Below are 15,723 nucleotides of genomic sequence, written 5' to 3' on the forward strand. Positions count from 1 at the left end.
GCCCCAGGAATACCTGACATGATGACTCCTTGCTGTCCCCAGTCCACCTGACTGTGCTGCTGCTCCAGTTTCAACTATTCTGCCTTATTATTATTCGACCATGTTGGTCATTTATGAACATTTGAACATCTTGACCATGTTTTGTTATAATCTCCACCCGGCACAGCCAGAAGAGGACTGGCCACCCCACATAGCCTGGTTCCTCTCTAGGTTTCTTCCTAGGTTTTGGCCTTTCTAGGGAGTTTTTCCTAGCCACCGTGCTTCTACACCTGCATTGCTTGCTGTTTGGGGTTTTAGGCTGGGTTTCTGTACAGCACTTTGAGATATCAGCTGATGTACGAAGGGCTATATAAATACATTTGATTTGATTTGATTTTCTTGCTATTAACCTGATAGCTATTGGATGTCATTGAGGCCCCTATTCTACAAAAGACTGTGAGAATGACCAACACAGGAAGTCTGGAATGATAACATCAGCACAACAGTTATTTCTCCCACAGTATCTTTAACAACTGTACCCCTACAAGTTTTTCGGTATGATAATTGTTTACTTTCATATTGTTTCAACGTCCTATTTAGGATGCACCGTCCTCTTCAGGATGTGAGTTATCATGTTGGCCTCACAGTAACTACCAGTTTTTCTCCTTTATGCTGTGTCAACAGCTCTGCAGGCAGCCATGCAATGTAACTGGAGTGTATCATCAATTGATGTTCTGGTATACCTTTTCACTCCTCCTTGGCAGGGAGAGGGAGGGAGGTAGGGAAGGATGGAGAGGGACAGGGAAAAAGGGACAGGGAAAGAGGGGCAGAGAGGGGAGAGAAAAGGGGTAGGAAAGCAACAAAAAGTTAAAGTTAAAAATAAAAAAAGTCATGTTTCATTATTAGATACTTTGTGCCAAAGGAAATAGGGAAACAAGACATGTCTGACACTCTCTTGTCTACTCTCGTTGTTGTGCAGTAGGTAACTCAACACAAAACACATCTAGAACCATTCCCTAAATCCAGTTGGAGGAACCAAAAAGCCAAGCTTTAAATGTCCACAGGCTTTGAAATTACTGTAAAAGACAATGTGAAGATCAAAGGCATTATCATATGCTATATGTTCTGTGTGGTTTCTCATTGTGCAACCCAACCATATCATATGGGCAAAACGGGTTGCAATGACGTCAGCCTGGGTATCAAACTCAGGCGGTCTGTCAAGTCAAGACCACATTAACCCACAAGTCTTCAGTTGTAGCCATGACGGCTGCGAACTGAATGTCAACTTGCACTCTTGAGATGAAGTACAAATAAAGGAAAGTACATACATGGCTAGGGAGGGTGTGACTAACTGACAGAGACACACAGATGCTCACCTCCAGGAAAGGTTCTGCAAACACTCAGGAGTCATGTGTTACTTTGCGTACTAACTGCGTCTGTGCTTGCAGTCTTATTCACGTCAGAGAAGTCCAGCTATTCAAGTAATCATTGTTAGAGAGTGTGTGTGTGTGTGGTTGTGTGTTACTACTCCCTTTTCAACATTTAGAGAAGTGAATCAGACAGGTATAAAATAATGCAACTGTCTGACCAAGCAGAGGAAGTGCCACTTTATTTGACCTGCATCCTGTGTTCAAGCATGTCTGAGGAAGGCCCTGAATATCGTCCAAGACTACAGCCACTCCACTCAGAGACTGTTCAGTCCACTACCGTCTGGCAAGCAGCATCAGGTCACGAACCAACAGGCTTCAAGCCAGGTTTACCTCTAAGCAAAAATACTATTAAACACTTCATCTGGAGCTGACTACCTACACCCATCCGCACTGATTCTTCCTTTATTGACTATATACACACTCATAGACTCTACACACATATCTACACACAGATACTCCTGCCCCCTGACTATATACTGTATACAATCATAGACTCCACACACATATCCACACACTGATACTTCTGCCCCCCTGACTATATACACACTCATAGACTCCACATACATATCCACACACTGATACTTCTGGCCCCCCATCCCCTTCCCCCCAAAGACACTCTCACTCTGAAGCTCATGCACACACACACAGATTACACTCACACACACACACAACCATGCATGAACACACAGCAATTCCGATTATAAGCAGATGTATCCTTTAGATAAGCGTCTGCTAAATTATTCAAATGTGATTATCTAGACAGAAGTAATGTATATCAATGAGACATATTTCGTATTTTCCTAAATAAAAAAGTGCTCACAGCTAAATTAAGATAAGGTTTAAGGGCATGATTAAGGTAGAGCCAATGTTTCATTGCACATCCTCTGAATAGACATAGGTTTATTGTATATGGCGGGTGGGCTCAATTAGGCATTAGGCTACCCAGGTTATTAGCTGAATGTACATAATGTATTTGTCCTCCTATAGTGAACTGTATACATTGTCTATATACAGTGTGGCCCAAAATTATTGGATCCCTTGTAAAGATTGGCAAAAAATACTGTATAAAAAACAATACAAGTACTGAACTATATTGTATATTCCCCACCACCCACCCACCCCCCAAAAAAATATATTATACTAATACAATTGTTCAGAGAAAGAGATTTTGTTGAACAAGTAATACAAAAAATCTCTTAAAGATAGGGTTCACAATAATTGGATGCCCTGTTTTCAATAATCCAGCACCCTCTCCTTGCAAGGATAACGACTATGGGCCTTTTACTAAAAAAATGTATGAGATTGGAGTGCACATTGGGAGGGATGTTAGACCATTCCTCCATACAGAATCTTTCCAGATCCTTGATATCCTTCATCTGTGCTTATGGACTGCCCTCTTCAATTCAAACCACAGGTTTTCAATGGGGTTCAAGTCCGGAGACTGAGATGGCCATTGCAAAATGTGGATTTTGTAGTCACTTAATAATTTCTTTGACCAATTTGATGTGTGATTTGGGGTTATTGCTGGAATATTCCCTTATGGCCAAGTTTCATCCTTCTGGCAGAGGCAACCAGGTTTATGTCCTGGTACTGTAAAGTTCATGATGCTGTTAACTTTAACCTCTACGGGATGGGTGTCCCTAAGCCAGGATTGTTGTTGCTAACGTGCGCTAATGTGACTAGAATGACATTGTATACAACAGCCAACTTTCTGGGACACAGACATGTCTTATACGGGCAGAAAGCTTACATTCTTTTTAATCTAACTGCAGTGTCCAATTACCTGTAACTATTATAGTGAAAAATACCATGCGACTGTTTGAGGGGTGTGCACAACAACAACCAAACCAAAAAAAATGTGCACGGCAACTGATTTGATACATTCACCTCTAAAGGTAAATAAATGTACTTAGATTCATTAATCTTGCTTTGATTTGGCATCCTGAGGGTCCCAGAGATAAAATGTAGCATAGTTTTGTTTGATAAAATCTATTTTTATGTTGAAATGTAGGAACTGGGGTCTACAGTTTGACCCCACTGCTGTCTCTGGCTCCATACCCACCCTGCCCAGTCATCTACAGGGGTTCTGTCACGTTCTAACCTTTGTTCCTTTGTTTTGTCATTTGTTTTAGTATGGTCAGGGTGTGAGTTGGGTGGGTTGTCTATGTTAGTTTTTCTATGATTTTCTATTTCTGTGTTTGGCCTGGTATGGTTCTCAATCAGAGGCAGCTGTGAATCGTTGTCCCTGATTGAGAACCACATTTAGGTAGCCTGTTTTCGATTGTGTTTTGTGGGTGATTGTTTTCAGTCTTTGTGTGTCTACACCAGACAGAACTGTTCCGGTTGTTTCTTTGTTGTTTTGTTATTCAGTGTTCAGTTTTCATTAAATAAGATGAACACTTACCACGCTGCGCTTTGGTCCTCCGATCCTTCTTACTACTCCTCCTCGTCAGAAGAGGAGGACGAGAATCGTTACAGAACCACCCATCAAACAAGGACCAAGCAGTGTGGTAACGGGCAGCAGCAGCAGCAGCGAGATCTGGACTATGTTACAACATGGAACGAAATAGAGAGGTGGTCGGTTGACCCAGGGAGAGTGCAGGAGCCGGCCTGGGATTCTCTGGAACAATGTGAGGAGGAATACCGGCGAATGGAGTTGGCACGCGATCAAGGAGGCCCGAGAGGCAGTCCCAAAAATGTATTGGGAGGGGGCACCCGGGGAATGTGGCGAAGTCAGGTAGGAGACCTGCGCCAACTCCCCGTGCTTACCGTGGAGAGAGAGGGACCGGGCAGGCACCGTGTTATGCCGTGAGGCGCATGCGTGTGCATAGCCCGGTGTAGTACATTGCAGCCCCTTGTATCAGCCGGGCTAGAGTGGGCATCGAGCCAGGTGCCATGAAGCCGGCTCAGCGCATCTGGTCTCCAGTGCGTCTCCTCAGGCCGGTGTACATGGCACCAGCCCTACGCATGGTGTCCCCGGTTCGCCAGCACAGCCCATATTTCACCTCGCCGCACTGGCCTGGCTACGGGGAGCATTCAGCCAGGTAGGGTTGGGCAGGCTCGGTGCTAGAGACCTCCAGTGCGCCTCCGCGATCTGGTCTATCCGGTGCCGCCTCCACGCACCAGCCCTCCGGTGGCAGCCCCCCGCACCAGGCTGTCTCTCTGTCTCCTCCCTACAGGTGCTCCCGCCTGTCCAGCGCTGCCAGAGTCTTCCTCCTGCCCAGCGCTGCCAGAGTCTTCTTCCTGCCCAGCGCTGCCAGAGTCTTCCCGAGCTGCCAGAGTCTCCCGTCTGTCCCGAGCTGCCAGAGTCTCCCGTCTGTCCCGAGCTGCCAGAGTCTCCCGTCTGTCCTGAGCTGCCAGAGTCTCCCGTCTGTCCCGAGCTGCCAGAGTCTCCCGTCTGTCCCGAGCTGCCAGAGTCTCCCGTCTGTCCCGAGCTGACAGGGTCTCCCGTCTGTCCCGAGTTGCCAGGGTCTCCCGTCTGTCCCGAGCTGCCAGAGTCTCCCGTCTGTCCCGAGCTGACAGGGTCTCCCGCCTGTCCCGAGCTGCCAGGGTCTCCCGTCTGTCCCGAGCTGCTAGGGTCTCCCGCCTGTCCCGAGCTGCCGGGATCTCCCGTCTGTCCGGAGCTGCCAGGGTCGCCCGTCTGTCCGGAGCTGCCAGTGCCGCCCGTCTGTCCGGAGCTGCCAGAGCCGCCCGTCTGTCCGGATCTGCCAGAGCCGCCGGTCAGCCAGGAGCTGCCAGAGCTGCCGGTCAGCCAGGAGCTGCCAGAGCCACCGGTCAGCCAGAAGCTGCCAGAATCACCCTTCACTCCGGAGCTGCCGGAGACTCCCGTCCGGTGCTGCCGGAATCTCCCGTCCATTCGGGACCCATGGCTTGGGTCCTCAGTCCGAGGTCGGCGGCGAGGGTCACCGCGTTAAAGAGGCCACGGAGGCGGGTAGAGAGGCGGAGAAGGACTATGGTGGAGTGGGTTCCACGTCCCGCGCCAGAGCCGCCACCACAGACAGACACCCACCCAGACCCTCCCTTATAGATTTAGGTTTTGCGGCCGGAGTCCGCACCTTTGGGGAAGGGTACTGTCACGTTCTGACCTTAGTTCCTTTGTTTTGTCGTTTGTTTTAGTATGGTCAGGGCGTGAGTTGGGTGGGTTGTCTGTTAGTTTTTCTATGATTTTCTATTTCTGTGTTTGGCCTGGTATGGTTCTCAATCAGAGGCAGCTGTCAATCGTTGTCCCTGATTGAGAACCATATTTAGGTAACCTGTTTTCGATTGTGTTTTGTGGGTGGTTGTTTTCATTCTTTGTGTGTCTACACCAGACAGAACTGTTCCGGTTGTTTCTTTGTTGTTTTGTTATTCAGTGTTCAGTTTTCATTAAATAAGATGAACACTTACCACGCTGCGCTTTGGTCCTCACCTTCTTCCCACGACAGCCGTTACAGGTTCCTCTTTTAAAAGTTGCGTCATACTACAGCACACCTTGCGTGCTGCCGCAGAATTCTTTGGCACGTCATTAAATTGTCAACCATTTTTGCTGGTTTGACCACCAGAGGGCATCTTTGAGAAGCATTTGATAGTATTCCGTATTGGCATTACCATAGAATTTAGAACCTCTTTTGTAATAACACAGTGTATGGGATTGATTTTAAGAAATTGTCAGAGTAATTTGTTATGGATCCATAACTAAATCAACATCTGCAATTTGAAAGAGTATATTTTATCATTATTTTATATTATATTATTATATATATATATTATATATTATTTTATTAATGAAATGTGTTTCATTAGGCTACTGTGCAATCTACAATACATACTGTGGTAAGCATGGGGAAGTGCTGAATTCCTTACATAAGAGAGAGCAGGCCATGTCTGTACTACAGAATGCGGGGCACGCTGGAGACCGGTGTAATTTCACAGTTGTGATATCTTCACTATTATTCTACATTGTAGAAAATAGTACAAATAAAGACAAATCCTGGAATGAGTACGTGTGTCAAAACTTTTGACTGGTACTTGCTTAGTTAATTAGATTAATATTATGGTGTTTCTATTCCATGAAAAATGAAAAACACTCTGGGTTTCCGTCAGGATGGAACAGAAAATATGGCGCTGTACAACGTGTCAGATTGTCGGTTTGTAAATTCAGATGGTTTCGATCTCAGAGCACACACTGGACATTCGGGCCAACGCACACTGGACACTCTGCCCTAGAAGAGCGTTGGTGACTGTAACTGTACTACTGGAAACCATTTTTTGTTGAGTGAGTATAACAAAATCAATATTCACAAGGCCGCGGGGCCAGACAGATTACCAGGACTTGTGCTCCGGGCATGTGCTGACCAACTGGCAGGTGTCTTTACTTACATTTTCAACATGTCCCTGATTGAGTGTAATAACAACATGTTTCAAACCGACCACCATAGTCCCTGTGCCCAAGAACACGAAGGCAACCTGCCTAAATGACTACAGACCCGTAGCACTCACGTTCGTAGCCATGAAGTGCTTTGAAAGGCTGGTAATGGCTCACATCAACATCATTATCCCAGAAACCCCAGACCCACTCCAATTTGCATACCGCCCAAACAGAGCCCCAGGTGATGCAATTTCTATTGTTCTCCACACTTCCCTTTCCCATCTGGACAAAAGGAACACCTATGTGAGAATGCTTTTCATTGACTACAGCTCAGCGTTCAACAACATAGTACCCTCATTGCTCATCACTAAGCTAAGGATCCTGGGACGAAACACATCCCTCTGCAACTAGATCCTGGACTTCCTGACGGGTAGCCCCCAGGTGGTGAGGGTAGGTAGCAACACATCTGCCACGCTGATCCTCAACACTGGAGCCCCTCAAGGGTGCGTGCTCAGTCCACTCCTGTACTCCATTTTCACCCATGACTGTATGGCCAGGCACGACTCCAACACCACCATTGAGTTTGCAGATGACACAACAACGATGAGACAGCCTATTGGGAGGAGGTCAGAGACATGGCCGGGTGGTGCCAGAATAACAACCTGTCCCTGAACGTAACCAAGACTAAGGAGATGATTGTAGACTACAGGAAAAGGAGGACTGAGCACACCCCCATTCTCATCGAAGGGCTGTAGTGGAGCAGGTTGATAGCTTCAGGTTCCTTGGTGTCCACATGACCAACAAACTAGAATGGTCCAAACACACCAAGACAGTCGTGAAGAGGGCATGACAAAGCTTATTCCCCCTCAGGAAACTAAAAAGATTTGGCATGGGTCCTCAGATCCTAAAAAGGTTATACAGCTGCAACATCGAGAGCATCCTGACTGGTTGCATCACTGCCTGGTACGGGAATTGCTCGGGCTCCGACCGCAAGGCACTACAGAGGGTAGTGAGTACGGCCCAGTACATCACCAGGCGGTGTCAGAGGAAGGCCCTACAAATTGTCAAAGACCCCAGCCACCCCAGTCATAGACTGTTCTCTCCACTACCGCATGGAAAGCGATACCGGAGTGCTAGGTATAGGACAGCTTCTCAACAGTTTTTACACCCTAGCCATAAGACTCCTGAACCGGTAATCAAATGGCTACCCGGACTATTTGCATTGTGTGCCCCCCCAACCCCCTCTTTTACGTGGCTGCTACTCTCTGTTCATCATATATTTATGCATAGTCACTTTAACTATACATTCTTGTACATACTACCTCAATTGGCCTGACCAACCAGTGCCCCCACACATTGGCTAACCGGGCTATCTGCGTTATGTCCCACAACCCACCACCCGCCAACCCCTCTTTTACACTACTGCTACTCTCTGTTTATCATATATGAATAGTCACTTCAACCATATCTGCATGTACATACTACCTCAATTAGCTCGACTAACCGTTGCCTGTATATAGCCTCGCTACTGTATATAACCTCGCTTCTGTTATTTTTCACTTTATTCCTTTACTTACCTGTTGTTCACCTAATACCTTTTTTGCACTGTTGGTTAGAACCTGTAATTAAGCATTTCACTGTAAGGTCTACCTGTTGGATTCAGCGCACGTGACAAATTAACTTTGATTTGATTTAATTACGCTTTTTTGCTGACGTTTACTGACACCGGCCATATTTAATGGGTGTTGAGCACTCGTAAATGAATTATTCTGCGCTCTGGTACACTAAAATGAGAGTGCTCTGAAATCTGTGTAGATCGTAGGCTGGACTCATGACATTTTTAACAACCTTCTTTTCTGGAGCCCAATTTCATAATATGTTCTTATTTCCCAGCTGCTTGCCGTCGTTTTGAAGTAATCGTGAAAATACAGGCCTTATTTTAGTGCATTTTTCACCCTGCCAGCTCCTATTAGTTCCATTGAGCACCGTGGCACCAACAGCTTTCCGAATGTTCTATTCCCAGATTAATGTTCAACGTCACAATGCCTGCAATGCTAATGTTGGCAATGAGACCTGCTCACGTTGTTTTATCGTTTTATTGTTTTATAGTTCAAATGTAAACAACAACAAAAATAATATTGGAATTCTGCGGTCTTCCCATTGTTTCCAATGGGGGAAATATAGGGGTGTCTGTCTATTTTGCCAAATATCTCGCAATGTTTATATTTAGATTTTGATAGTATTCCGGGTGAATAGACATTGGTTGGAAATAATGAACCAACCCATTTTCTAAATCTAAAATAAATAAAATAATAACGGCTGTACCACCTGCGTCAGGAGACGAGGAGCGCGCAGGTCTTTGCCCTGGAGTTCAGGACCTTGGCCGCAGGAGCAGGGTGGAACGACAGGGCCTTGATAGACCATTTCCGATGCAGCCTCAGGCAGGACATCCGCAGGGAGCTAGCGTGTCGGGACACATCCCTCACGCTGGATGAGTTCATTGACATGGCCATCCGTCTCGACAACCTGCTGGCTGCCCGCGGTCGTTCGGAACAGGTCCTGTCGTTTCCACTTCCCAACCCTCCTGCCTCTATCCCTATGGAGTTAGGAGGGGCTGCTTCGAGGGGGACCGGAGGAGGAGTGTCCTCCTGCACCAGTTGTGGTCAGCGAGGACACACGGCCGACCGGTGCTGGAGGAACTCATCTGGGAGTCGGGAGGGCAGGCGGAGCACTACTCGATCACACAAGGTGAGTCAGCACCAGACTCACCCAGAGCTTCCTGTCGGTCATATGTATGTGTTAACTTCTTTCCCTGGGTTTTCTCCCTCTCTACAGCATAAGGCACTAGTCTATTCAAGCGCAGCTGGGAATTTCATGGATCGGGGGCTCGAGTTAAGGCTAGGGATTCCCCTTGTGGTGTTAGACCTACCTTTTCCCGTGCACTCCTTAGATAGCCGACCATTAGGGTCAGGAGTAGTTAGGGAGGCCACGGTGCCGCGGGACATGGTAACGCAGGGGAGTCATAAGGAGCAGATTAGTCTGTTCCTTATTGACTCACCTGCGTTTCCAGTGGTGTTGGGAATTCCCTGGCTAGCTCAGCACAACCCGGTGACTTCCTGTCGACAGGGGGCTCTTAAGGGGTGGTCAGAGGAGTGTTCAGGCAGGTGTATAGGAGTTGCCGTTGGTGCGACTACGGTGGAGAGTCCAGACCAGGTTTCCACCGTGTGCATTCCCTCTGAATATGCCGATTTGGCTATCGCCTTCAGTAAAAAGAGGGCGACCCATTTACCACCCCATCGTCGTGGAGACTGAGCGATAAACCTCCTGGAGAACGCTGCACTTCCTAGGAGTCACGTGTATCCATTTTCCCAGGAGGAGACAGTAGCTATGGAGACATATGTTGCTGAATCGCTGGGACAGGGGTACATTCGGCCCTGCGCATCACCCGTCTCCTCGAGCTTCTTTTTTGTGAAGAAAGGGGAGGGTGGTCTGCCTCCGTGCATTGATTATCGAAGTGTAAATTCCGTCACAGTGGGGTTTAGTTACCCACTACCTCTCATCGCTACGGCGGTGGAATCATTTCACGGGGTGCGCTTCTTCACAAAACTGGACCTGAGGAGTGCGTATAATCTGGTGCGTATCCGGGGAGGAGATGAGTGGAAAACCACATTTAGTACTACATCTGGTCATTATGAGTACCGCGTCATGACATATGGGTTGAAAAATGCTCCATCCGTCTTACAATCCTTCGTAGATGAGATTCTCTGAGACCTGCTCGGGCAGGGAGTGGTAGTGTACATCGATGACATCTTGATCTATTCTGCCACAAGCGCGGCGCATGTGTCTCCGGTGCGTAAGGTACTTGGGCGACTGCTGGAGCATGACCTGTATTGCAAGGCGGAGAAATGTGTGTTCTTCAAACTGGCCGTTTCCTTCCTGGGTTATCATATTTCCACCTCCGGGGTGGTGTTGGAGGGTGACCGCGTTACAGCCATGCGTAATTGGCCGACTCCGACCACGGTGAAAGAGGTGCAGCGGTTTATAGGGTTTGCCAATTACTACCGGAGGTTTATCCAGGGTTTTGGTCAGGTGGCTGCTCACATTACCTCACTGCTGAAGGGAGGGCCGGTGCGCTTGCGTTGGTCAGCAGAGGCGGGCAGAGCTTTCAGTCGTTTGAAGGAGCTGTACACCAATGCGCCCGGGTTGGCGCATCCGGACCCCTCTTTAGCATTCATAGTGGAGGTTGACGCGTCCGAGGCGGGGGTCGGGGCCGTGATGTCCCAGCGCTCGGGCGTGCCACCCAAGCTCCGCCCTTGTGCCTTCTTTTCGAGGAAGCTCGGTCCGGGGGAGCGAAACTATGACGTGGGGGACCGGGAGTTGGTAGCTCAAGGCTCTGAAGGTGTGGAGACATTGGCTTGAGGGGGCGAAACACCCTTTTCTCATCTGGACTGACCATCGTAATCTCGAGTATATCCGGGCAGCGAGGAGACTAAATCCGCGTCAAGCTAGATGGGCCATGTTTTTCACCCGGATTCGGTTCACCATCTCGTACCGGCCAGGCTCCCAAAACACCAAAGCCGACACGCTGTCCCGCCTCTATGATACTGAGGAGCGGTCCGTTGAGCCAATTCCCATCATTCCACCTTCATGTCTCGTGGCACCGGTAGTATGGGAGGTGGACGCGGAAATAGAGATGGCCTCACGGTTAGAGCCGCCACCCCCCTAACTGTCCAGCAGGGGCTCAGTACGTGCCGAGGGGGGTCCGGGATAAGCTAATCCGTTGGGCTCATACTCTCCCCTCCTCGGGTCGTCCTGGCATTGAGAGGACAGTGCGGAGTCTTAGAGGGAGATACTGGTGGCCCACGTTCGCTAAGGACATGAGATTTTATGTCTCCTCCTGCTCAGTCTGCGCTCAGAGCAAGGCTCCTCGACACTTGCCTAGAGGGAAGTTACAGCGCCTCCCCGTTTCTAAGTCCTGCCGTCTCATCCCATTGCCTGGTCTCCCTACGGCCCTGCAGACTGCGCAGGCCTTGTTTACCCGTGTCTTCCGGCACTATGGAGTGCCTGAAGACATCGTTTCTGATCGGGGCCCCCAATTCACGTCCAGAGTTTGGAGGGCGTTTATGGAGAGACTGGTGGTCTCGGTCAGCTTGACCTCGGGTTTTTACCCCGAGAGTAATGGGCAGGTGGAGCCCTTAAACCAGGATGTGGGCAGGTTTCTGCGGTCATATTGCCGGGACCGGCCTGGTGAGTGGGCGAGGTGTGTTCCTTGGGCTGAGCTCGCTCCGCCACTCCTCAACGAACATGTCCCCTTTTGAGTGTGTATTGGGTTACCAGCCGGTCCTGGCCCCATGGCATCAGAGCCAGACCGAGGCTCCTGCAGTAGAGGAATGGGTACAGCGCTTCAAGGACACCTGGATAGCCGTCCAGGAATTGCTAAGGTTAGCGGGAGAATGGCAGAAGAGGAGCGCTGACCAGCACCACAGTGAGGCCCCCGTGTTTGCACCGGGGGACAGGGTCTGGCTCTCGACCCGAAACCTACCCCTCCGCCTGCCCTGTCGGAAGCTGTGTCCGCAGTCTGTGGGGCCGTTCAAAGTCCTGAGGAGAATAAACAAGGTGTGTTACAGGTTACAACTTCCTAGGTATTACCGTATTAACCCCTTGTTTCATGTGTCTCTCCTCAGGCCGGTGGTGGCTGGTCCCCTGCAAGAAGGTGAGGTGCCTGAGGTCCCTCCGCCCCCTCTGGACATCGAGGGGTCCCCGGCGTACACAGTACGTGGCATTCTGGACTCAAGACGCCGGGTGAGGGGCCTACAGTACCCCGTGGACTGGGAGGGCGGTGCGGGCGGTGCTCGGCGATCGTCGTCACCGTCCTACTAGCCGGCACGATCCCTTTTTCGTTTGTCTGTTTGTTTTGTCTTATTAGTTTCACCTGTGTTTATGTTGTTTGGTTTAATTAGCTTCCCTATATTTAGTAGGTAGACACGCCCTTGTTTTGTGAGGGATTGTCTTTATGTTATGTGTGTGCATTTTAGGTAGTGGTGGATTTTCTTTTCTTTAACTTGGCACCCTGTGGTTTTTGGGTTGTCTCGTTGTGTGTCCCGCGCCCTGTATTTGTTGGGCTTATTATTTTGTTGTGCCTCAGTAAAGCATTTAACCTCAGTGGAACTCTCTCGAGGTCTGATTCCTGCACCCACCTAGTCCCGCGTGACAGAGTTCTAGAATTTATGGAATGGTTTGTACCTAATACAATGCTCTTAGTTTTAGAGATGTTCAGGACCAGTTTATTACTGGCCACCAATTCCAAAACAGACTGCAACTCTTTGTTAACGGTTTCAGTCACTTCATTAGTTGTGGTTGCTGATGAGAATATGGTTGAATCATCAGCATACATGGGCACATATGCTTTGTTTAATGCCGGTGGCAGGTCATTGGTAAAAATTTAAAAGAGTAGAGGGCCTAGGGAGCTGCCCTGCTGTATACCACACTTTACATGTTTGACATTAGAGAAGCTTCCATTAGATAGATTGCTCTGAATCCACAATATGTCAGAGGTTGTAAAACTCATAACACGTTTTTTCAACAACAGGTTATGGTCAATAATATCACAGGCTGCACTGAAATCTAACAGTACAGCTCCCACAATCTTCTTATTATCAATTTATTCCAACCAATCATCAGTCATTTGTGTCTGTGCAGAACATGTTGATTGCCCTTTACTATAAGCATGCTGAAAGTCTGTTTGCTAAGAGCTGGCAGCAAGCTGGTAAGTCAGAAGGTCATACACAGGGGATCCAAAAAGGCAAGAGTACAGACAGGGTAAAGGCTAGTAATATCATCTGGGAGATCAGGCAATAGGTTGATAACAGGAAATCTGATAGGCTAAAGTACAGGTGGGGAATAGGCAAAAGGCATCATTGGTGAGGCAGGCAAAAACTATCATTCACGGGAGGAGTAAATTAGGGGAAAAACAGAGCTACGAATAGAAGTGTGTCACAAAACAAACAATACTTCACAATGATGGGGTGCAAAGAACTGAACTAAATAGTGTGTGATAATGACATACGGGTGTGTGAACAGGTGATCTGAATTCAGGTGATTGGGATCTGTGGAGCGAACTGCGTTCAGGGGGTCTATGTGTTTGAGAGTGTGAGCTGGAATGTGGGCTGGAAAGTGAGCTGCATTCAGGGGATCTACATGTTTGAGAGTGTGAGTTGGAAGCAGACATTACAACTAAAGGCCGCTTTACCACTCTTGTGTAGCATAATTACTTTGGCTTCTCTCCAGGCTTGAGGACAAAGACTTTCCTCTAGACTCAGAATAAAGATATGACAGGAGTGGCTATAGAGTCAGCTACCATCCTCAGTAGCTTTCCATCTAAGTTGTCAATGCCAGGAGGATTGTCATTATTGATCGATAACAACACTTTTCCAACCTCTCCTACTCTATCTTCACAAAATTCTAACTTGGAATGCTTTTCTTTAATTATTAGTTTTTTTATGCATGAATATGATAGCTCACTGTTCGTTGTTGGTATTTCCTACCTAAGTTTGCCCACTTTGCCAACGAAGTAATCATTAAAATGACTGCCAACAGCAAATGGTTTTGTCATGAATAAACTATCTGATTCGATGAAAGATGGAGTTTAATTTGTCTTTCTGAGCATCATTTATTTTGAAGTACTCCAAAGATTTTTCCATCATTCTTTATATTATTAATCTTGGCTTCAAAATACAGTTTCTTCTTGTTTTTGTTGAGTTTAGTCACATCATTTCTCAATTTGAAGCAAGTCAGCCAGTCAGATGTGCAGCCAGAATTATTAGTCACTCATTTTGCCACATTTCTTTCAATCATACAGATTTTCCATTCCTCATCAATCCATGGAGCCTTAACAGTTCTAACAGTCAGTTTCTTAACAGGTGCACGTTTACCTTTATTCAACTAGGCAAGTCAGTTCAGAACAAATTCTTCTTTACAATGGCAGCCTAGGAACAGTACCTGCCGCCCAATAAAATGGGTACGGATACAGCTTTAGAACAAAGTTCTATAGTATTAGTAAAAATGTGATCGATACTGTCATGACGTTGCCCTCTTTGGGTATAGCAAGCCCCATCCCCCTCTCCCTGTCTCCTACATACAGGCTGCTGTGGTCAGAGAGAGGTTGTAAATTCCTGGAAGAGATTATCTCCTCATGGCCACAGTATAGAGACAGAGTGAATTTTCATAGAGAACAAAGGAATTTCTTCCACCTCACAGAACTTGAGGTCCGAACAACATTTATGTTCCGGAGAAGGTATAAAAGGTCAATGAAGAATTCAGCTACAAACTGGTCCGGTTGGTACAATTTGGTGAAACTCATGGGAGACAATACGGCCGGCCACATTACCATAACGCTGTTTATATAATAGCCTCAGATATGAGGTTTACATCTAATTGTTGTATAAAATGAATGAGTGAAGATGATACTGTTTGTAAAATTGTGTAATGTCATTTTGGACTGTTTAATGAAGAAAACTACAATTCCATTTGGAGTTCAACTAAATCAGAGGACTGTCCATGAGCCCAGTTATGGTTGGGCATCCTGGGACAGGCCCTTTTCTGCAATTCCGAATATAACCCCCACCTTGAGAATTTCTCAACAGACCATGTTTCTCACCATTACGAGAGGACAAAGGTTGCAGACCAGCTTACATTGACAATGAGAGGACCAAGGTTTGAGACCAGACTTCTGAATATTTTAACCATCGCAAGCGGTTAAACTCTTAGATTATCGATACCGACAGAATAAGAACAAGTCTTTGATATTAATTACTAGTCTGCAGCTAAGAATTCGGTATCATCGAACGCGAAGACTGACAACCGCCAAAATATCTATCCATAACGACATAAATGAATGTCACTCTGAACTATCCATTCTAACCACGACAGAGAGAGAGAGAGGACGGATACTCTCCAAAAGAAACTAAC

Source organism: Oncorhynchus mykiss, chromosome 10 (assembly GCF_057628025.1).
Source record: "Oncorhynchus mykiss isolate SJ-2025 chromosome 10, ASM5762802v1, whole genome shotgun sequence".
NCBI classification, from domain to species: domain Eukaryota; kingdom Metazoa; phylum Chordata; class Actinopteri; order Salmoniformes; family Salmonidae; genus Oncorhynchus; species Oncorhynchus mykiss.